Consider the following 22,461-nt stretch of genomic DNA (forward strand, 5'->3'; position numbering starts at 1 on the left):
GCCGCAGACTTTGTTAGCGAGCCGCGACGGTGGCACTGTATTATCCTCAAAGTGGGCAAAGAAGGTGTTTAGTTTGTCTGAAAGCGTAACGTCGGCATCCATGATGTGGCTGTTTTTGTAGTCCGGGATTTCCTTTAGACCCTGCCACATCGTTCTCATGTCTGAGCCGTTGAATTGCGACTCCACCTTGTCCCTGTACCGGCATTTCGCTTGTTTGATTGCCTTGTGGAGGGAATAAGTAGACTGTTTATATTCAGCCATAATGCCAGATCTCTTCCCATGGTTAAATGCGGAGGATCCCGATTTCAGTTTTTTTGCGAATGCTGACATCCATACACAGTTTCTGGTTAGGGTAGGTTTTAATAGTCACAGTGGTTACAACATCTCCAATGCACTTATTTATAAACTCACTCACCGAGTCAGCGTATAGATCAATATCATTCTCTGGAACATATTCCAGTCCGCGTGATCAAAACAATCTTGGAGTGTGGCTTCTGATTTGTCAGTCCAGCGTTGAATGGTTCTCGTCACTGGTACATCCTGTTTGAGTTTCTGCCTATAAGCCGGCATGAGCGTTGTGTTCGGATTTGCCGAAGGGAGGGCGGGGGAGGGCTTTGCATACATCGCGGAAGTTAGAGTAGCAGTGGTCGAGAGTATTAGCCAATACGTGTCGCTAAATCAATATGATGATAACATTGAGGTAACATTGAGCTCAAATTTGCTTTGTTAAAATGCCCAGCTACAATAAATGCAGCCTCGGGGTATATAGTTTCCAGTTTACATAAAGTTGAGTGAAGTACTTGGTGTTTGCTTGAGGGGGGGATGTACACAGCTGACGAGAATTCTCTTTGTTGGTAGAATGGCCGGCATTTGATTGTGAGGAATTCTAGGTCGGGTGAGCAGAAGGACTTGAGTTCCTGGGTGTTGTTATGATCACACCATGAGTTGTTAATCGTAAAGCATACACACCCGCCCTTCCTTTTCGCTGAGAGGTGTTTATCTCTGTCGTCACGATGCATGGAGAAGCCCTGTGGCTGGACCGATTCCGACAACATATCCCGAGAGAGCCATGTCCTGTCAGGTCTCGTCGTCCTAAGCCCTTCCGGGTCACCAGCGCTGACCGCAACGTTGAAAGGGAATCATGGCTAACGGGCTACGAGACCTACTCAACAAGGTAAGGAGAACAAAGGAAGAAATGTGGAAGGGATGAAAGAGAAGGAAGAGGGTGCTTGAGAACGAGTACACATTTAATAAGAGAGAAGAGTGGTAGGTAGGGAGTTTGACTGGGGTGGTACACCTGTCAAACGGTAACGCAGGTGTCCTAAGGCGAGCTCAGGGAGGACAGAAACCTCCCATGGAGCAAGAGTGGAGTGATGGACAGTAAGGGAGGAGAAGGAAAGAGTCAGGTTACTACCTCTTCATCATAAATTTAAGCCACGGAACAATGTGACTCAGATGGTTAAAAGAATGGAGGACTGAAAGGATGGGTGAGTCAGAGACTTTCGAATGGAAGCAGAGAACTGGCAGAGAACTCATAGGCTTGTATGCTGCAGTACGTGCCAGTGGTGTAGGCAGAAATCCGCTGATGGCAGGGCCAGCAAAAATGTTGGTGTGGCAAAAATTTGAGCACTCAAAATATTCATTCAATTATCATAAAAACCTACCCTATACACTAATGTAGTCGATTGCACACAACAAACCATCTAACGTGATTTCACATTACAGACCAAATAGTCTTGTAAATCAATGACTCTTGCAGTTAACATGCGACTCACATAGACCTACACATAATAAACCATAGGCCTATAGTTAATAGACTATGGGACTAGAACATAATGCCCTGCTATATCAGTAATAATCACAATAGGCAGCCATAGCCTATATAGACTAGAACAGTGGTCACCAACCTTTACTTAGTCGAGATCACTTTGAGTCAAAATGCAAGGGGGGTGCAATTCCCAGTCGGTCGCGGGAGATCAAGTGTGATAGGAAATTTACATTGACTGGAAATATTGTTTCATGCAGAGAGGTCTGATTTTCTCCTTGTAGGCCTACCTCTTATTAAAAATAACATGGACTCAAATCTTGAGGCTAGGCTATATGATGACACTGGTAATAGACTGATGGTTATGTTTCAGCGGAGTGAGGAAGAGAGTACGAGTTGAAGTGGAGAAGCATGTTTCATGATTTCAAAACGTGTTGAAAAAATGATCAGCACTACAACGCTGTATTTGTCTCTGCATGTATTGAAACTGTCTTTAAGGCCCTCCATTAGATCAATGCAATCAGTGAAAATCACTGATATCATTTAACTTGGCAAACATGCTAACATCCTCTTTTATGCACAGTCTCTTGAAAATGGCAATTGGACTTATTTTTGGCTATTGAGTCTTGGCTAGTTAATGGTGAGTAGCCTACACTGCATAGCCTAGCCTACACAGCGATAGCTACTGTTTACTGCATATGGTATCTGTGCGAAGTGACACATGCCAGAACCACCCATTATTTTGAAATTGATTGAAGTTCAATGTTTGTTTGTTTTTTAACGCTTTTTGGGGGGGTGGGGGGTAAATAATAGGCCTAAATGAAATAGTTTTTATGTACAGTACTAGATTTGATGTAAGATGGCCTTGAACGTCCAGAGGCATCTGACAAATAGCTTATTTTGTTACGTTACAGCCTTATTCTAAAATTAAATACTTTTTTTCCTCGATCTACACACAATACCCCATAATGACAAAGCAAAAACACGTTTGTAGAAATGTTTGCAAATGTAAAAGATGTATAAAAAATAAATAACACCTGCATTTGGGGAATTTCTCCCATTCTCTGCAGATCCTCAAGCTCTGTCAGGTTGGATGGGGAGCGTCGCTGCACAGCTCTTCAGGTCTCTCCAGAGATGTTCAAGTCTGGGCTCTGGCTGGGACACTCAAGGACATTCAGAGACTTGTCCTGAAGCTACTCCTGCATTGTCTTGGGTGTGTGCTTAGGGTTGTTGTCCTGTTGGAAGGTGAACCTTCGTCCCAGTCTGAGGTCCTGAGTGCTCTGGAGCAGGTTTTCATCAAGGATCTCTCTGTGCTCCGTTCAACTTTGCCTCGATGCAGACTAGTCTCCCACAATCCTGTCTCGGAGCTCTACGGACAATTCCTTTGACCTCATGGCTTGGATTTTGCTCTGACATGCACTGTCAACTGTGGGACCTTATATAGACGTGTGTTCCTTTCCAAATCATGTCCAATCAATTGAATTTACCATAGGTGGAATCCAATCAAGTTGTAGAAACATCAGTGTGATCAATGGAAACAGGATGCACCTAAGCTCAATTTTGATTCTCATAGCAAAGGTTCTGAATACTTATGTAAATAAGGTATTTCTGTTATGTTTAATACGTTTGCTAAAATGTCTAAAAATCCCATTTAGCTTTGTCATGATGGGGTATTGTGTGTAGATTGCTAAGAATTTTTTATATTTTTTATTTTATTTAGCATGAGGCTGTAACGTAACAATGTGGAAAAGTCAAGGGGTCTGAATACTTTCTGATGGCACTGTGTGTGTATACAGTACCAGTCAAATGTTTGGACACACCTACTCATTCCAGGGTTTTTCTTTATTTTTACTATTTTCTACATTGTGTGTAGATTATTGAGGGAAGAGAACAATTTAATAAATTATTAGAATAAGGCTGTAACCTAAGAAAATGTGAAAAAGTGAAGGTCTGAATACTTTCCAAAGACACTGTACAGTATATATAACCTCTTAGCCTTCTTCACAGAGTCCACTAGGTGGTGCCATTACACTGGGTCACCCAGGTAGAATGGAGAAGAGGCCTCACTTCTGTGTATTATCATCACATTTTATTTGTCACATTCACCGAATACAACTGGTGTAGACATTACTGTGAAATGCTTGCTTACAAGCCCTTCCCAACGATGCAAAGTTTAAAAATGAAGTGACGGAGGAATAAAGGAATAAAATAAAATACCCAAGAATGGAGATCTATACAGGGAGTACTAATACCAGGTCAATGGGTAGAGGTACAAGGTATCTGAGGTAGATGTGTATATGAAGGCAAGGTAAAGTGACTAGGCATCAGGATGAATAATAGTAGTCAAATAAAGAACAGAGTAGCGGCAGAAAATAAAAGTGTGTGTGTGTAATATTTTGTCAGTATGCTCGTGCGTCTGTAGTGAATGTGTGTGGGAGTGTCAATGTTTTTTTTTTTTTTTTCACCTTTATTTAACCAGGTAGGCCAGTTGAGAACAAGTTCTCATTTACAACTGCGACCTGGCCAAGATAAAGCAAAGTAGTGCGACACAAACAACACAGAGTTACACATGGGATAAACAAACGTACAGTCAATAACACAATAGAAAAATCTATATACAGTGTGTGCAAATGTCGTAAGATAAGGCAATAAATAGGCCATATTGGCGAAATAATTACAATTTAGCATTTACACTGGAGTGATAAATGTGCAGATGATGATGAGCATGTAGAGATACTGGGGTGCAAAAATAAATAACAATATAGGGATGAGGTAGTTGGGTGGGCATTTTACAGATGGGTTATGTACAGGTGCAATGATCGGTAAGCTGCTCTGACAGCTGATGCTTAAAGTTAGTGAGGGAGATATGAGTCTCCAGCTTCAGTGATTTTTGCAATTTGTTCCAGTCATTGGCAGCAGAGAACTTGAAGGAAAGGCGGCCGAAGGTGGAGTTGGCTTTGGGGGTGACCAGTGAAATATACCTGCTGGAGCGTGTGCATCTGGTGGGTGTTGTTATGGTGACCAGTGAGCTGAGATAAGGTGGGGCTTTACCTAGCAAAGACTTATAGATGACCTGGAGCCAGTGGGTTTGGTGACGAATATGAAGCGAGGGCCAGCCAATGAGAGCATACAGGTCGCAGTGGTGGGTAGTATATGGGGCTTTGGTGACAAAACGGATGGCACTGTGATAGACTCCATCCAATTTGCTGAGTAGAGTGTTGGAGGCTATTTTGTAAATTACATCGCCGAAGTCAAGGATCGGTAGGATGGTCAGTTTTACAAGGGTATGTTTAGCAGCGTGAGTGAAGGATGCTTTATTGCGAAATAGGAAGCGGATTCTAGATTTAATTTTGAATTGGATCTGGAAGGAGAGTTAACAGTCTAACCAGACACCTAGGTATTTGTTTTTGTCCACATATTCTAAGTCAGAACCTTCGAGAGTAGTGATGCTAGTCGGGCGGGCGGGTGCGGGCAGCGATTGGTTGAAAAGCATGCATTTAGTTTTACTAGCATTTAAGACCAATTCGAGGCCATGGAAGGAGTGTTGTATGGCATTGAAGCTCGCCTGGAGAGTTGTTAACACAGTGTCCAAAGAAGGGCCAGTACTATACAGAATGGTGTCGTCTGCGTAGAGGGGGATCAGAGAATCACCAGCAGCAAGAGCGACCTCATTGATATGTACAGAGAGTCGGCCCATGAATTGAAACCTGCGGCACCCCCATAGAGACTGCCAGAGGTCCGGACAACAGGCCCTCCGATTTGACACACTGAACTCTGAGAAGTAGTTGGTGAACCAGGCGAGGCGGTCAATTGAGAAACCAAGGCTGTTGAGTTTGCCGGTAAGAATGCAATGATTGACAGAGTCGAAAGCCTTGGCCAGGTCGATGAAGATGATTCCACAGTATTGTCTTTTATTGATGGCGGTTTGTAGTGTGTGTATATCTGTGGCGGTTGGCACCATTTTGAGATTAGATAGGACATTTTTTATTATATGGCCTTATTTATATTACAGCATATTGGATGACTGTCATTTATATTCCATTCACCCAGCTCAATGTAACATTGACAGGTTTAGCCTATTACATACTCAAATGTTCCCTATGTAAATACCCATCATGAGGTTGCTACAACATACCCTACGAATTTAAAGTTCATAACATAGAGAATCTGTCCAGAATGAGCCCTATGTGTTTCGATGGGCATAATATGCAGAGTTAAACTTGTCACCTGCTTCCCCGCCCTTGGTACCAAAACTCCCATTGTTAGGATGGAGACATGAGCACAGGTTGAGAGACAAATTGGAGTAATCAAGATGACAAACAGTGACACTTTCAATACAATCTTGCCTGCGTCTAGCTGATCTAGGGTGTAGACATTAGTCCTAACAGTTGCAGACCAGAGTTTCTATTGGACACATTTAAGTAGGTTTATCCCTGTTTTTGTTCCTTTTGTTTCCGTTTAAGAAACTATTTTCAACTGAAAAATAATGAATCAATCACACATACAGTTCACTTTCATAGCAGCCACATATAAACAGCATCATCACTTTGCTCATTATATAATTCCTTCTCACATCTATGCACTCTCCTCCACTTACCTTTTCCCTTCGATTATGGACTTCAGTGCACAACACAACAGCTGTCTGTGACCAGACGAGAAAAAAATCCTTTCCAAGTCAATCCTTCATACCATAACCACTAACCACTACACACAGCCTACATTGTTGTCAATTTCACCATATGGCCTAACGTCATAGTCAACATTGCTACTAGAACTAAGGCGCTAGTAAACTGCTACAATTATGCAGTGCAGTTTAGTAGTTACACCCGGTGGCAATAAATTCATAAAACCAAAAGCTTACCTTGAGTTCCTGTGATAGCTGTAGCCAGCTAGCTAACATAAATGGCATTCCTCTTTGTTTGAGCTGGGTGTTTTGAGTAGGCTAAATTAGCAAGCTGCATTAGTTAGTTAGCTGTGAACGTGAGAAAAATATAACTAGCTCACTCTCTCTCTCTCTCTCTCTCTGCTGCTTCTCCTTCATTTTTGAATAAATTTGTTCAAAACTGTCCCAACTGTTTTTCACTCTCTTAGACTCAACTACTGCTTATGCTTTCAGTACTAGATTCATTCTCTGATCCTTTGATTGAGTGGACAACATGTCAGTTCATGCTGCAAGAGCTCTGATAGGATGGAGGATGTCCTCCGGAAGTCATCATAATTACTGTGCAAGTCTATGTGCAAGTCTATGGAAGAGGGTGAGAACCATGATTCTCTGAGCCTGTTGGTCAGAGAGGTCTGAATACTTATGTAAATAAGGTATTTCTGTTTATTTTTCACCTGTTTTTGCTTTGGCATTATGGGGTATTATGTGTAGATTGCTGAGGAAAAAATATCTCCGAATAAGGCTGTAACGTAACAAAATGTTGAAAAAGTAAATGGGTCTGAATACTTTCCAAATGCACTGTAGGACAATTTTAAGTCTCCCCGCGTTAGTCTCCACCCACCAGAAATGCTGCATCTGGGTGAGCAGTTTGTTGTTTGTTTATGGCCCCATACAGTTCGTTGAGCTACAGAGTGGTCTTGGCATGTGGAGGGATGTAGGCAGACGTGATGAGAACTGTCTTGGTAGAGAAAAGGGTCTGCAGTTTACCATGAGGTATTCTAGATCAGATTATCTTCACACTTGAAGCAGCACACCAGTTGTTATTTATGAAAAAACACACTCCACCTTTAGAATTTCCCGACGTCGCAGTCCGATCCTGCCACGGCATGGAAAATCTGCCAGTACTATGTGCATAGCAGCCGCAGCATAAGCATTATCATCCAGACATATTTCAGTAAGACCTATCAATGCTGATGTGTTCTCAGATGAAGATGCAGTTGTATAACCAGTCGTTTAGATAAGATGGAACAAAAGAGAGAATCTACTCCCATATTGCATATCAGAAAGTATTCCGTTCAGATAAATGCAAAAGCATTCTTATTCTGGGCGAAGAGTTGAGGGAAATTGTCTGACATACTCACCCGTCAGTTTATTAGGTACACCACCCCGTTCACGAAAATGGATTGCTCCTGCAGACAGTGAGTCTCGTGGCCATGACTTGCTGTATAAAGCATGCAGACAGGCACCAAGGCATTGTTACTGTTAGATTGAATGTTAGAATGCGCGAAACTAGTAACCTATGCGACTTGAGCTTGGTATGTTTTGTCGGTGCCAGGCGCGCCGGATCCAGTGTCTCAGAAACGGTCACCCTCCTGGGCTTTTCACACACGACAGTTTCTAGGGTTTACCAAAAATGGCGAGACAATCTAAAAACATCCAGTCAGCGCAGTCCTGTGGGCAAAACCGCTCTTTGATGAGAGGTCGAAGGAAAATGTCACGAATTGTGCAAGCTAACAGGCGGGCCACAAACAGACAAATAACGGCGAAGATCCTTGTCATGGATGGGCTATTGCAGTAGATAAACACCGGGTTCCATTCCCGTCAGCTAAAAACAATAAGAAGTGGCTTAAGTAGGCATGCAATCATCAACACTGTACAATTGAGGAGTGGAAAAACATTGCCTGGTCTGACGAATCCCGGGGGTGTCAAAATCAAAAGTAACAGTCGGTATCTGGTGTGGCCACCAGCTGCATTAAGTACTGCAGTGCATTTCCTCCTCATGGACTGCACCAGATTTGCCAGTTCTTGCTGTGAGATGTTACCCAAATCAAATCAAATCAAATTTATTTATATAGCCCTTCGTACATCAGCTGATATCTCAAAGTGCTGTACAGAAACCCAGCCTAAAACCCCAAACAGCAAGCAATGCAGGTGTAGAAGCACGTGGCACCTGCATGTTCTCTGACATTCCTGGGGGGAATGGCCCTAGCCCTAGCCCTCCGATCCAACAGGTCCCAGACGTGCTCAATGGGATTGAGATCCGGGCTCTTCGTTGGCCATGGCAAACACTGACATTCCTGTCTTGCAGGAAATCAAGCACAGAACGAGCAGTATGGCTGGTGGCATTGTCATGCTGGAGGGTAATGTCAGGATGAGGCTGCAGGAAGGGTACCACATGAGGGAGGAGGATGTCTTCCCTGTAACGCACAGCGTTGAGATATCCTGCATTGACAACAAGCTCAGTCCGATGATGCTGTGATACACCGCCCCAGACCATGACAGACCCTCCACCTCCAAATCGATCCTGTTGCGGAGTAAAGGCCTTGGTGTAATGCTCATTCCTTCGACGATAAACGCAAATCCGACCATCACCCCTGGTGAGACAAAACTGCGACTCGTCAGTGAAGAGCACTTTTTGCCAGTCCTGTCTGGTCCAGTGACAGTGGGTTTGTGCCCATAGGCGACGTTGTTGCCAGTGATGTCGGGGGGAGACCTGCCTTATAACAGGCCTACAAGCCCTCAGTCCAGCCTCTGTCCGCAATAGCCTGAGAGTCTGAGCACTGATGGAGGGATTGTGCGTTCCTGGTGTAACTCGGGCAGTTGTCATCCTGTACCTGCCCCGCAGGTGTGATGTACCGATTCTGTGCAGGTGTTGTTACATGTGGTCTGCCACTGCGAGGACGATCAGCTGTCCATCCTGTCTCCCTGTAGCGCTGTGTTAGGCGTCTCACAGTACGGACATTGCAATTTATTGCCCTGGCCACATCTGCAGTCCTCATGCCTCCTTGCAGCATGCCTAAGGCACGTTCACACAGATGAGCAGGGACCCTGGGCATCTTTCTTTTGGTGTTTTTCAGACTCAGTAGAAAGGTCTCGTTAGTGTCCTAAGTTTTCATAACTGTGACCTTAGTTGCCTACCGTCCACAGTTTCATGTTCATTAATTGTTTATGGTTCATTGAACAAGCATGGGAAACCGTGTTTAAACACTTTACAATGAAGATCTGTGAAGTTATTTGGATTTTTACGAATTATCTTTGAAAGACAGGGTCCTGAAAAAGGGACGTTTCTTTTTTTGCTGAGTTTAGATGGGTGTAACTAATAAACTGGCTAGTCAGTGTATATGATAAATCATAAACCCCTCATTTAGTTACCTCTACAATTTTGGGTATAATAAAAGTACCATTTGAGCAAGAGTTGAGTGGTGTTTGTTTATCCAAAGCAGGTAATTTTCATATTCATTAAATGATGAGCTGCCACCTGAATGGCATCACCCTGTGTGTTTACTTGGCTCCTGTCATGCTGAGCGTCTCTCATTAACATAATGCCATTTAATCTCCCGTTGTCCATCCACTGTTCAGAATGAATTAATCTGTATTCTAATGCTCGTTATGTTCTTTTGCAGATGACTGAAGCCCTTGGGTGGAGGGGTGTGTGCATGTAGGATCTAACTAGTCTTGCATTCATTTATCTTAGTTTGACAGCCAGTATAAGAGGTTATCAATGCAGTTTTCCTTCACACTCAATTTGAGTTTCCCATCGAAAATAAGCTGTTGGAGACCAGACTTAATTCCTGGGGGAAATTGATTTGCTTTTGTTTCTCTTTCTCTCCCCATCTCAATATTTCTGCTCCCAGAACACTCTTCGCAGAATGCGAAATGAGCTCAAACCCCAGGCAAGGAAAGATGTGGCTAAAATAACCTTTGACCTGTACAAGAACAACCCTCAGGATTTCTTTGGCTGTCTGAATGTGAAGGCCACCCTTTATGGCATCTATTCTGTCTCCTACGACGTGCGCTGCTACGCTGCCAAGAAGATGCTGAAAGTGAGTGATCTGTAAGTGTGTGTCACTGTCTGTTTATGTGTGTACACAGAGGTGTGGCGGTTAGACGTAGGAGGAGGTTATTGATATGTTCAGATTAATTTTGGAGGATTATGTCATCCATACTGAGCGCTGCCGATTTTCGGTTTTAGCTGAGTGGTTGTGACAGTGAGGATTTAAATTGTGCAAAATCGACAAATAATGTTTTCTAGGCTCCTTTATTTTCTGCTTGTATTGTTCTCTATAAAAAGTCAGTGGAAAGAGAATGGAAGTTTTATCTAATCTAGGAGAGATCAAGGAGATGCGGGTTCCATCCCTGCACCGTTAATCCCACTGTGATTCCCATCTGTCTGACTCTGGAGGCCACTAATTTGTTGGTGTTTCTCCATTTGCCTTACTATATGCTTATGTCTATCGGTTTGCCCCTCACCTGTCTGATCACTGATCTACAGTCCAGGTATTAGTATCTGTCTGTCTTGCATCTGTTTCCCTGTTCCTGTAGGGAGGCTCTGAGATGGACCCTGTTCTCCATGCAGGCCACAGGCCACGTCCTCCTGGGCTGCTCCTGCTACATCGAGCAGCTCCTGTACGAGGGTGACCGGGCAGACAGGGGTCTGCCACCACTGCCACAGGAAGGCAAGGTCAAACAACAACAGAGCATCCTGATGGGCTGGACTGCTGTGATGGGCAAGACTGTTGTTTGACCTATTCCAATACTATTAACTTGCATCCTTCCCTTCTCCCTAATAATCCCCATCTAAGTTGATTGTGCACGTGAAATAGAAAGTTCCACCACATAGCTTGTCCAGTTATGGCAGATTAGTGGTCATTTCATGGAAGGGAGAAAGGCAGAAAGGATGGATATTCAAACAGGGAATTGACTGTGCTAAAAAAAATGGGTACACAGTGTTGCATCAGTCTGATGATGTCATGGTTACTGCTGCAGGTACACGCCTTTTGGTTAGGTCACTCCTCTAGATTGACTTTTGGGATAGGAAATGCTATGTTGTCCCACACTATGTAAATACCTGGCTGCAGTCACTTGTGCTTTGTTACACATGTTTGTGTATATGGCTTGCAACACCACACAAGAAAATGCCTACTTTTCTATTGCAGTGACTGCTTCTGGACTATACTTTCAACTGATATTCATATTAATAAGCAAAAATAAATCATATGATTATCAACCTTTTTGAGTGACTTTATTCCCCATTCAACATAGACATGTGTGCATGCACACACAATCCCACCTGGCTCCACAGTGTTGGAGGTCATTATGGATGACATGTCTGACTGGCTCAAGGCACGCTAATTGGCATAAGGTATGGTTGTCTCACCCACACTCCTCTAATTGTCCCCCAGCCGGTCCTGTCCTGCCAGCTGGAGCCCATCCTTCTTTGGCCTGCCAGGGGGTGGGAGAGGGCCAGGGAATGGCACCCAGCTGTAGGGGGCTGAGGGGGCCAAGGAAATGAGCCATTACATAGGCACACAGAGAAGATGATGCTTTTGGCAGCAGCAGCACCAACAATAGGCCCACTCTCCCTCTACCATCTCAAGAAAAATGGTGTAATTTACTTCAAATGAATTTTGGAACATTCTAGCCAACCTGCCCGACTTCATGCGTCTCATTATTTCTCTCCATTGACTTCAGACACTCCGATGTAAAACTAGTGGCTACTGCTCTGATCATCGTAGCACTTGATGTTACTCAAAAAAAAAGACTATTCCAATATTGAAGTGGTCAATAATTGTTTCCTTTCAGGGTTATTTGATGCGAGTCATGAAAGCAATAGAAAGGAACGGATGTAACTACATACCCAGACACTTCAGACTCTCTTCCTCACATTTACATAATCCTTTTGCTATTTGTTCTATTGATGAAGCCTCCTCTCTCCCCTATAGACACACACATACACACGATCAGTTGGTACAGTAAGTGGCCACTTCACAAGCATTTACCTAATGCTCCATGAGGCTGGTTTGTTTGCATTGTTCTGTGGAGCGAGAGAGATGGCCACAGTAACATGTAGAGGGCCTCTCTAACCCAATTCCATCCAGCTGACATATCTTAATGTGATTGTGGTTAATGGAAACAAGTATTTTGAATATAAACCATGCAAAAATGTGTTCACATGGATTGTTTCTGTGTACTGTTGCAGCCAAACGTACAGTCGTGGCCGAAAGTTTTGAGAATGACACAAATATAAATTTTCACAAAGTCTGCTGCCTCAGTTTGTATGATGGCAATTTGCATATACTCCAGAATGATATGAACAGTGATCAGATGAATTGCAATTAATTGCAAAGTCCCTCTTTGCCATGCAAATGAACTGAACCCCCCCAAAATCATTTCCACTGCATTTTAGCCCTGCCACAAAAGGACCAGCTGACATCATGTCAGTGATTCTCTCGTTAACACAGGTGTGAGTGTTGACGAGGACAAGGGTGGAGATCACTCTGTCATGCTGATTGAGTTCGAATAACAGACTGGAAGCTTCAAAAGGAGGGTGGTGCTTGGAATCATTGCTCTTCCACTGTCAGCCATTGTTACCTACAAGGAAACATGTGCCGTCATCATTGCTTTGCACAAAAAGGGCTTCACAGGCAAGAATATTGCTGCGGTTCAATTGTTGTGAAGAAGGCTTCAGGGCGCCCAGGAAAGTCCAGCAAGCGCCAGGACCATCTCCTAAAGTTGATTCAGCTGCGGGATCAGGGCACCACCAGTACAGAGCTTGCTCGGGAATGGCAGCAGGCAGGTGTGAGTACATCTGTACGCACAGTGAGGCAAAGACTTTTGGAGGATGGCCTGGTGTCAAGAAGGGCAGCAAAGAAGCCACTTCTCTCCAGGAAAAACATCAGGGACAGACTGATATTCTGCAAAAGGTACAGGGATTGGATTGCTGAGGACTGAGGTAAAGTCATTTTCTCTGACGAATCCCCTTTCCGATTGTTAGGGCATCCGGAAAAAAGCTTGTCTGGAGAAGACAAAGTGAGCGCTACCATCAGTCCTGTGTCATGCCAACAGTAAAGCATCCTGAGACCCTTCATGTGTGGGGTTGCTTCTCAGCCAAGGGAGTGGGCTCACTCACAATTTTGCCTAAGAATACAGCCATGAATAAAGAATGGTACTAACACATCCTCCGAGAGCAACTTCTACCAACCATCCAGGAACAGTTTGGTGACGAGCAATGCCTTTTCCAGCATGATGGAGCACCTTGCCATAAGGCAAAAGTGATAACTAAGTGGCTCGGGGAACAAAACATCGATATTTTGGGTCCATGGCCAGGAAACTCCCCAGACCTTAATCCCATTGAGGACTTTGTGGTCAATCCTCAAGAGGCGGGTGGACAAACAAAACCCCACAAATTCTTACAAACTCCAAGCATTGATTATGCAAGAATGGGCTGCCATCAGTGGCCCAGAAGTTAATTGACAGCATGCCAGGGAGGATTGCAGAGGTCTTGAAAAAGAAGGGTCAACACTGCAAATATTGACTCTTTGCATCAACTTCATGTAATTGTCAATAAAAGCCTTGAAATGCTTGTAATAATCTTCACAGGGTACAGATGCTAGCGTCCCACCTGGCCAACATCCAGTGAAATTGCAGTGCGCCAAAAACAGAAATACTCATTATGAAAATTCATAAAATATACAAGTGTTATACATCGGTTTAATGATTAACTTCTTGTTAATCCAACCACTCTGTCAGATTTCAAGAAGGCTTTACGTCGAAAGCATACCATGCGATATTCTGAGAACAGCGCCCAGCAGACAAATCATTACAACAGTTACCAGTCAAGTAGAGGAGTTACACGTCAGAAATAGCGATAAAAATAATCACTTACCTTTGATGATCCTCATATGGCTGCACTTTGTTCAATAAAGTCCCTTTTTATATCCAAAAACCTCCATTTTGTTTGTGCGTTTTGTTCAGTAATCCACAGACTCAAACGCAGTCACAACAGGCAAACGAAAAATCCAAATAGTATCCGTAAAGTTCGTAGAAACATGTCAAACGATGTTTATAATCAATCCTCAGGTTGTTTTTAGCCTAAATAATCGATAATATTTAAACCGGACAATAACGTTGTCAATATAAAAGGTAAACAAGAAAGGCTCGCTCTCGGTCGTGCGCATGAAAAACCTCTGGGACACTGTAGGGTCCACTCATTCAGAGTGGTCTTACGCCCTCATTTTTCAGAATACAAGCCTGAAAAATGTTCAAAGACTGTTGACATCTAGTGGAAGACATAGGAAGTGCATTTTGAGTCCTAAGTCAATGGATACTGTAATGGCATTCAATAGAAAACTAGAAACATAAAAAAATCCCACTTCCTGAATGGATTTTTCTCAGGTTTTCGCCTGCCAAAACAGTTTTGTTATACTCACAGACATTATTTTAACAGTTTTGGAAACTTTGCGTGTTTTCTATCCAAATCTGCCAATTATATGCATATCCTAGCTTCTGGGCCTGAGTAGCAGGGAGTTTACTTTGGGCATGCTTTTCATCTGGAAGTGAAAATAGTGCCCCCTACCCTAGTGAAGTTATACTTCAGTATTCCATACTAACATCTGACAAAAATATCTAAAGACACTGAAGCAGCAAACTTTGTGGAAATTAATATTTGTGTCATTTTCAAAACTTTTGGCCACAACTGTATATGCACCCTTGCACTGAAACAATTCTCTATTTCTTCTAAAATAATACAAAAAAATGGTTGTTCTCCTCCACACCTTGTTATTGGACTTTAAACATTGCAGATTCAATTTTATTTCTGTCAACTTAAGTTTACAATTTTAATTTAAGGAAATGGAAGTACTAAATTATTGGCATCCCAGAGCTAGTATTTGGTCGCACAACCATTGGCCAAGAACTGCAGACCCACGGTTCTTGTAGCCATCAGTGAGCTTGCTGCACCTTTCTGCTGTCAATTTGGTTCACTCTTTAGCAGCCAACTGCTCTAATTGGTCAATGTTTGAGGGGTGCCCACCACCAACTGCTATTTTCAGCTCTCGTCATAGGTTTTGGATGTGATTCAGATCTGGCCTCTTCGTTGGCCACTCTAGAACAGTCCAGTGTTTCTTCTTGAACCGTTCCTGGGTGCCTTTTGACGTGTGTTTGGGGTTGTTGTCCTGTTGGAAGACCCACAACATTCAATAGAGACTGAGTTTTTGGACACTGGGTTGAATATTGGACTCCAAAGCACCTGATAATCTGCTGATTTCACGATGCCTTGCAGTTCAAGGCCCTCAGTACCACCACACAGCAAATTTGAGATCAGAATTTTAACATAAATAGTGACCCACCGAAATCGTGTTAAACGGAGAAGGAAACTGAGAAAAAGATCAGGGTGCCTTGTGAGGATCAGGCGACGAGTGGCTAATCTGCCTTTACCTTCCGTCCTGCTTTTCACTTGAAAATAAATGGGACGAATTAAAAGCACGTATATCCTACCAGCAGGACATTAAAAAGTATTATAATTAACCAAATCGTGGCTGAACGACGACATTAAGAACATACAGCTGGCGGGTTATACACACTATCGGCAGGATAGAACAGCAGCCTCTGGTAAGACACAGGGCGGGGGCTTATGCAGATATGTAAACAGCTGGTGCAAGATGTCTAAGGAATTCTCAAGGTTTTGCTCGGATGAGGTAGTGTGGTCTACAGCTTATCATGAGATACACTATCTACCTAGAGAGTATTCATCTGTATTTTTGTAGCTGTCTACATACCACCACAGACCTATGCCGGCACTAAAACCGCACTCAATGAGCTGTATACCACCATAAGCAAAAAGGAAAATGCTCATCCAGTGGCAGCGCTCCTAGTGGTCGGGACTTTTTTTTATTACCCTTTTTCTCTCCAATTTTGCGGTATCCAATTGGTAGTTACAGTCTTGTCTCATCGCTGAAACTCCTGTACGGACTCGGGAGAGATGAAGGTCGAGAGCCATGCGTCCTCTAAAACACAACCCAACCAAGCCGCACTGCTTCTTGACACAATGCCCACTTAACCCGGAAGCCAGCCGCACCAATGTGTCGGAGGAACTGGCGACCGTGTCAGCTTGCACTGCGCCCGGTCCGCCACAGGAGTCGCTAGTGCGTGATGGGACAAGGACATCCCTGCCGGCCAAACCCTACCCTAACCCGGACGACGCTGGGCTAATTGTGTGCCACCCATGAGTCTCGCGGTCGCAGCCGGCTGCGACAGAGCCTGGACTCCAACCCAGAATCTCTAGCACAGCTAACACTGCGATGCAGTGCCTAGATCACAGCGCCACTCAGAAGGCCCCTGGGGACTTTAATGCAGGGAAACTTAAATTTCTATCAGCATGTTAAATGTGCAACCAAAGGAAAAAAATTCTAGACCACCTTTACTCCACACACAGAGACATGTTCTAAGGTCTCCCTCTCCCTTCCTCCATTTGGCAAATCTGACCATAATTATATCCTCCTGATTCCTGCTTACAAGCTCAATTTAAAGCAGGAAGCACCAGGGACTCGTCTATGAAAAAGTGGTCAGATGAAGCAGATGCTAAACTACAGGACTGTTTTGCTAGCACAGACTGGAATATGTCCTGAGATTCTTCCGATAGCATTCAACACCACATCAGTCACTGGCTTTATCAATAAGTGCATCGAGGACGTCATCCCCACAGGGACTGTATGTACATACCCCAACCAGAAGCCATGGATTACAGGCAACATTTGCACTGAGCTAAAGGGTAGAGCTGCCACTTTCAAGGAGCGGGACTCTAACCTGGAAGCCTATAAGAAATCCCGCTATTCCCTCTGACGAACCATCAAAAAGGCATCGTACTACACCGGCTCAGACACTCATCAGATGTGGCAGGGCTTGCAAACTATTACAGACTACAAAGGGAAGCACAGCCGAGAGCTGCCCAGTGACACGAGCCAACCGGACGAGCCAAATAACTTGCTCTCTTCGAGGCAAGTAACACTGAAACATGCATGAGAGCATCAGCTGCTCCGGACAATTGTGTGATGACGCTCTCCACAGCCGATGTGAGTAAGACCTTAAAACAAGTCAACATTCACAAGGCCGCAAGGCCAGACAGATTACCAAGACGTGTACTCTGAGCATGCACTGACCAACTGGCAAGTGTCTTCACTGACATTTTCAACCTCTCCCTGTCTGAGTCTGTAATACCAACATGTTTCAGGAAGACCACCATAGACCCTGTGCCCAAGAACGCTAAGGTAACCTGCCTAAATGACTACCGACCCGTAGCACTCACGTCTGTAGCCATGAAATGCTTTGAAAGGCTGGTCATGGCTCACATCAACAACATCATCCCAGAAACCCTAGACCCACTCCAATTTGAATACCGCACCAACAGATCCACAGATTATGCAATCTCTATTGCACTCCACACTGCCTTTTCCCACCTGGACAAAAGGAACACCTATGTCAGAATGCTGTTCATTGACTACAGCTCAGCGTTCAACACCATATTACCCTCAAAGCTCATCACTAAGCTAAGGACCCTGGGACACCTCCCTCTGCAACTGGAACCTGGACTTCTTGACAGGCCGCCCCAAGGTGGTAAGAGTAGGTAACAACACATCCACCACGCTGATCCTCAACACAGGGGCCCTTCAGAGGTGTGTGCTCAGTCCCCTCCTGTACTCCCTGTTCACTCATGACTGCACGGCCAGGCACGACACCAACACCATCATTAAGTTTGCTGATGACACAACAGTGTCACCGACAATGATGATACAGCCTACAGGGAGGAGGTCAGAGACCTGACCGTTTGGTGCAAGGACTGCATCCTCTTCCTCAACGTGATCAAGACAAATGAAATGATTGTGGACTACAGAAAAAGGAGGACGGAGCATGCCCCCATTCCCATCAATGGGGCTGTAGTGGAGCAGGTTGAGAGCTTCAAGTTCTTTGGCGTCCACATCACCAAAAACAAACATGGTCTAAGCACACCAAGACAGTCGTGAAAAGGGCACGATGAAACCTATTCCCCCTCAGGAGACAAGATTTGGCAGGGGTCCTCAAATCCTCAAAAGGTTCTACAGTTGTACCATCGAGAGCATCCTAACGGGTTGCATCACTGCCTGGTATGGCAACTGCTCGGCTTCCGACAGCAAGGTACTACAGACGGTAGTGTGTACGGCCCCAGTACATCACTGGGGCCAAGCTTCCTGCCATCCAGGACCTCTATACCAGGCAATGTCAGAGGAAGGTCCTAAAAATGGTCAGACTCCAGCCACCCTAGTCATAGACTGTTCTCTCTGCTACCTCATGGCAAGCAGAACAGGAGCGCCAAGTCTAGGTCCAAGAGGCTTCTAAACAGCTTCTACCCCAAAGCCATAAGACTCCTGAACATCTAATCAAATGGCTACCCAGACTATTTGCATTTCCCCCCCCCCTCCCCTCAACCCTCTTCTACACTGTTGCTACTCTCTGTTATTATATATGCATACTCACTTTAATAACTCTACCTACATGTACATATTACCTCAATTACCTCAACACCCGTGCCCCCGCACATTGACTCTGTACCAGTACCCCCTCTTTATAGCCCCGCTATTGTTATTTACTGCTACTCTTTAATTATTTGTTATTCTCCTCTCTTACTTCTTTTTGTTGGAATTTTCTTAACTGCATTGTTGGTTAAGGGCTTGTAGGTAAGCATTTCACTGTAAGGTTTCACCTGTTGTATTTGGCGCATGTGACAAATAACATTTTGATTTGTTTAAAACTAACACTTCTCAATGTGTTGATAAACTAACACCCCCAGAATTTTGGGTCCCTAACACTGTGGATGTTGCAAATTCCAACTTAATTAACACTTTATTCGAGCTGATGCTGTTACACTTTCTCAGTGCTGGTGAATAACACATGTAGTGTTTTTTTTGTGTTATTCATCAAAGTGTATTTTTAAGGTGGCAAAGCAGTCAATGACACTGGCTTAGTTGCCCAAGAAGTTCACCCTCAATGGACATGGCTGGAAGTCTTTTCTGACCCATTGTCTTACTCAACCAGGAGTGCAGCCGGCGCAGTGCACTAAAGGACCTTTCACAGGAGCAGCTGCTCACTGGAATTGTGAGGGCAACCTGAATGATTTCCTTCAAAGAAGGAAACATATCATCATCCAGGAGGTTATGCACAGCAAGCATGTGTTTGGAAGGACATCCAACCTCTCTTTTCAGGGCAAGTAAGTTTCTGGCCACCAACATCTCTTCTGTTTTAACATCAATACCGTAGCAAACTCAGTTAAGCATGATGTATCTTGGAAGTTTTTTGAGTTGGGGCTGCATGCCTGTATGCCTTTGAGCAGACTTGTGTCTACAGTTGAGAATTTCTGGTCAAGCTCACAAACCATCCTGTTCAAGCAGGGGAGCAACAACCCTGTTTTCATTGTTTGGGAACATGACAATTCTCTGCCTAAACCCAAGGAGGTCTCCACTACAAAATCTCCCATTTTCCTTTGGTTGCATTTTGCTGCTGCATCTGCCTCTGGAATACTGTGAATTTCACAGAGCGCTTTGGTTCTGTCATAACATTCTGTGGCAAATGCATCTGTGCGTTTGCCTATCAGTGTGTCACATACAGCTTATTTGCCGAAACAAGCTTCTGCCTGGTCTACAGTCTCTTTCTGGAGGAACTTATGAAGTCCCTCAGTTATAGAAAGAAGAGACTGAAACATCAGTAGCAAATACACGGTGGAGAACATATGAAGCTTTGCTCTCAGACCAACAGCCATGGGGGATCCAATGGCAGAAAGACAATCACAAATAGCAGTTAGTGTCCAGGACTGCTTTTAAGGACCGCAGCTGGCATGCCCAGAGAGTGTTTGAGAGCTGTCCAAGTTCAGCTGATGCTATTCCAAGTTTGGACTGAGATTCTTTGAACTTGTGGTGGTTAACTAGGGATGTAGTGAAAAATGAATAAACATTCTCCAAGAAACTGAAAACTCAGCAGCCTCCAGAATAGCCCTGCATGTATGACTCAACACCAAATTAAGCTCACAAGCATAGCAATGTACATAAATTGCCTCCGGATGCAACACTCTGAATTGTGCTTGCACACCTCCATTGGACCCACTCATGACAGCTGCACCATCATAGGTCTGTGCAACGCACTTTAGGCCTGCTACCCCTCTCATTTGGAGCTGCTGTTGCAACTAATTTGCTATCGATTGGGCATCAAATGAATTGATTTCTGCTAGTGCTAGTTAACTCTCCCCTCTGTCACATACCTAACACACAGAGCCAACTGTTCAGACTGCCCATCCCTGGCCTCATCCTCCATAATGGCATGCATTCCAGACATTGACATCTCAGAGGCCATGGTGTCCATAATCTCTTGAGCACAGCATTCGATCATGTCATTCTGAGATTCTGGAGAGAGAGACATCGCATTTGATGGAGTATTGTACCTTTCCTGCAAAGGGTAAAACTCCTTCAAAAGCTCCGTACATTCAAGAAAGTTCCCTCTATTTGTCCTTTCACTAGATTCAACATTGGCACGGAAAGAGTCCCTGTCTTCCTAACATTGAGGTGACCGCAACAATTCTCATCAGATACTCCCTTCTCTCTGCAGTATCACTAGCATGGGCAGATGTTAAAATCTGAGCAATGTTCCCGTGATTGCTATTTGCCTGGTAGCTTTGCCATGCCACAATACTGTCTCTGTGTGTTTGTGCCATCTCATGTTTACCAAAGATAAACAAAGCTTTTTTCCAATTTTTACAGCCATTACTGACAAAACAATTACATTTAATGTTTTTACCAAAAACTGGACATGAAAGCAGAAAGCTGCGTTTTTGTGGACAGAGTACACTACCAAATGTATTTCACAAACCAGTCGTGTTGAAATGGCCTTTTCTGTGTCCCAAAACTTTTGTGTGGGTTGCTGCAGCGGCTTGATTACTTTCTTTCTCTGGATCTGTTTGTTGTCCCTCCCTCTCTGGATCTGTTTGTTGTCCCTCTCTCTCTGGATCTATTTGTTGTCCCTCTCTCTCTGGATCTGTTTGTTGTCCCTCTCTCTGGATCTGTTTGTTGTCCCTCCCTCTCTGGATCTGTTTGTTGTCCCTCTCTCTCTGGATCTATTTGTTGTCCCTCTCTCTCTGGATCTGTTTGTTGTCCCTCTCTCTGGATCTGTTTGTTGTCCCTCCCTCTCTGGATCTGTTTGTTGTCCCTCCCTCTCTGGATCTGTTTGTTGTCCCTCTCTCTCTGGATCTGTGTGTTGTCCCTCCCTCTCTGGATCTGTTTGTTGTCCCTCCCTCTCTGGATCTGATTGTTGTCCCTCCTTCTCTGGATCTGTTTGTTGTCCCTCTCTCTCTGGATCTATTTGTTGTCCCTCCCTCTCTGGATCTGTTTGTTGTCCCTCTCTCTGGATCTGTTTGTTGTCCCTCCCCCTCTGGATCTGTTTGTTGTCCCCCTCTCTCTGGATCTGTTTGTTGTCCCCCTCTCTCTGGATCTGTTTGTTTGTCCCTCTCTTTCTGTATCTGTTCACTGTTCCTCTCTTTCTGGATCTATTTGTTGTCCCTCCCTCTCTGGATCTGTTTGTTGTCCTTCTCACTCTGGATCAGTTTGTTGTCCCTCTCTTTCTGGATCTATTTGTTGTCCCTCCCTCTCTGGATCTGTTTGTTGTCCCTCTCTCTGGATCTGTTTGTTGTCCCTCCCCCTCTGGATCTGTTTGTTGTCCCCCTCTCTCTGGATCTGTTTGTTGTCCCCCTCTCTCTGGATCTGTTTGTTGTCCCTCCCTCTCTGGATCTGTTTGTTGTCCCCCTCTTTCTGAATCTGTTCACTGTTCCTCTCTTTCTGGATCTATTTGTTGTCCCTCCCTCTCTGGATCTGTTTGTTGTCCTTCTCACTCTGGATCAGTTTGTTGTCCCTCTCTTTCTGGATCTATTTGTTGTCCCTCCCCCTCTGGATCTGTTTGTTGTCCCCCTCTCTCTGGATCTGTTTGTTGTCCCCCTCTCTCTGGATCTGTTTGTTGTCCCTCC

The 22,461-nt window shown here is 44.3% G+C and overlaps 1 pseudogene; it reads left to right on the forward strand.

Annotated features, from left to right (window-relative positions):
* Positions 1–301: 301 nt before the first annotated feature.
* Positions 302–11,583, forward strand: LOC109876564 (cell death activator CIDE-3 pseudogene; annotated as a pseudogene).
* Positions 11,584–22,461: the final 10,878 nt, after the last annotated feature.

Source organism: Oncorhynchus kisutch, linkage group LG1 (genome assembly GCF_002021735.2).
Source record: "Oncorhynchus kisutch isolate 150728-3 linkage group LG1, Okis_V2, whole genome shotgun sequence".
NCBI lineage: Eukaryota > Metazoa > Chordata > Actinopteri > Salmoniformes > Salmonidae > Oncorhynchus > Oncorhynchus kisutch.